Here is a 2315-nt window from a genome sequence, read left to right as displayed (position 1 = left end):
CTTGGAGAAAATCCCAGGATGTTTGCGGGGGATCGTTACCGTAGTGATTGATAACAATATCATCGTACTCACAGACATATGGCGCAATCGACTTTAACAAATGAATTTCATCATTCATCAACTGGACATCTTTTTTATTTAGCCCAATCCGTAAACTCTTAATGAGTGCCAAATTCTCCTTCAAATCCAGAAAATCACGAAAACACTCTTGTGCCGTTTGTGGTGGATTTTCACCATAATGTCTAATGACAATATCATTATGGTCCACCAAAAATGGTGGAAGTGCGCACAACAATTTCACTTCGTCTGGACTCAAGGGATCCATGATGCAAACTGATGTTGAAGGAATGATGGAAGTATTACCTCTTATGATGCAATCTTCCCCACTCCGAACCACTGTCCTTGAGACTGCTCAAAAATATGCGCACTTCTTCCAAAATGTAAACATTTCTCAGAAATATGACGCAATCTTCCCCACTCCGAACCACTGTCCCTCAAACTGCGCGAAAATATGCGCACTTCTTTCAAAATGTAACCATTTCTCAGAAAAATGACGCATAATGATGCAATCAAATTCTTCACGAAATACGCAGTATTTTCACCAAAGTGATCAGTCGTATTCAGAACTGTACGGTATAAAGATGGACGCGATCGCGGACGTTCCAGGATTTCACAGTGATGATAACACATTCATCGTCAAAGAACTGGCAGTTGCATATATTGATGACCTTGAACGAGTTGAATGTGTACTCTTCAAACCACCATATTCATGGGATGAATTATCAGCTAAGGCTAAACGTTCCAACACATGGCTAATCAACAGTTTTCATGGGTTGCGCTGGGAAACCGGAGACGAATCATATTCTGAGCTTCCACAGATTGCTGAAGAAATTTTCAAAGATGCAGCTAACCTCTATGTAAAAGGATTACAGAAGAAACAGTGGTTTGAAGAGATTCTTGGGAGTTCTCAATCAGTGATCGATTTGGAAGATTTGGATTGTCCAAAATTATCGGACCTCGAGTTGCCGAAATGTTTGCATCCTCATAATGACGATGCCGAGGACCCATTCGTTTGTGCTTTGGAAAATGTGAAAAATTTGAGAACCTGGTATATTGTAAATCTTGGTATCAGTCTGCGACGAACGTTGAATATGTTCTGTACCTCAAAAAGTCTTGAAAGAATGAGCACTCAAGATATAGCAATTCTACCAAAAAAGTTTTTGCTCATGTGCGCTGCACATAGTATTGAGGATGCTTGGGATAAATTACCGGAAAATATGCAAAGTGATGAAGATATCGCGAATTGTCGAAGATGTTATCAACATCATTCCTCCAATCCTCCAATGAAGAAAGACTGTCTCCTTTGCAAATTCTTCAAGAACACAGAGATCCACACGGAAGAACCAAACGAAATTATTCTCAGTCAATTTATCGTCTTGTCCTTATTAATCAACTTATTAATCAATCATTAAGGAAATTATATGGAAAAATGGATAAACGACCCCAGAACTCAGAATCTCGGGAGAGCAGTTGGTTAAAAGAGCAGCAGAGGCACACCGCTACATTCCGCAAGGAATTCGAGAAATCCAAAACCTTAGAGGGTAGTAAGCCCTACAACAAAGAATCCACCCCAGGAAAATACGGTTCTGTAGGCGAAGGTCGATATAAATATTGAAGATTGCAAAAATATAACAAGAAAAATATATGTATAAAAACAAATTCTATGCATTTTTTAGTTTTTTTTTNTCAACTTATTAATCAACCATTAAGGAAATTATATGGAAAAATGGATAAACGACCCCAGAACTCAGAATCTCGGGAGAGCAGTTGGTTAAAAGAGCAGCAGAGGCACACCGCTACATTCCGCATGGAATTCGAGAAATCCAAAACCTTAGAGGGTAGTAAGCCCTACAACAAAGAATCCACTCCAGGAAAATACGGTTCTGTAGGCGAAGGTCGATATAAATATTGAAGATTGCAAAAATATAACAAGAAAAATATATGTATAAAAACAAATTCTATGCATTTTTTAGTTTTTTTTTTCAACATACCTTCCCTTGATGGGGGATAATTCCATAAGAACCATGAGCGCTTCTATTGTATTCAAAATTTCCCGCATCTTGAGGCTGAGCCAACCCATGCACAGCTGAAACCCCCACCTCCGAGCGACCTCCCTCACTAGCACAACACGCAAAACATCCCCCCCCCTTCCCGCACACCCCTCGCCCACATTTGATTTCAATAGGGCCTATGCATACTTACCACTGCCGCGACAACGCATGACTTTCCTTCTCCCACTCTCATTGCCTGGCCAG

Source organism: Diachasma alloeum, unplaced genomic scaffold, assembly GCF_001412515.2.
Source record: "Diachasma alloeum isolate Michigan unplaced genomic scaffold, Dall2.0 Dall_scaffold_00511, whole genome shotgun sequence".
Taxonomy (NCBI): domain Eukaryota; kingdom Metazoa; phylum Arthropoda; class Insecta; order Hymenoptera; family Braconidae; genus Diachasma; species Diachasma alloeum.
This window is presented reverse-complemented; position numbering follows the sequence as displayed.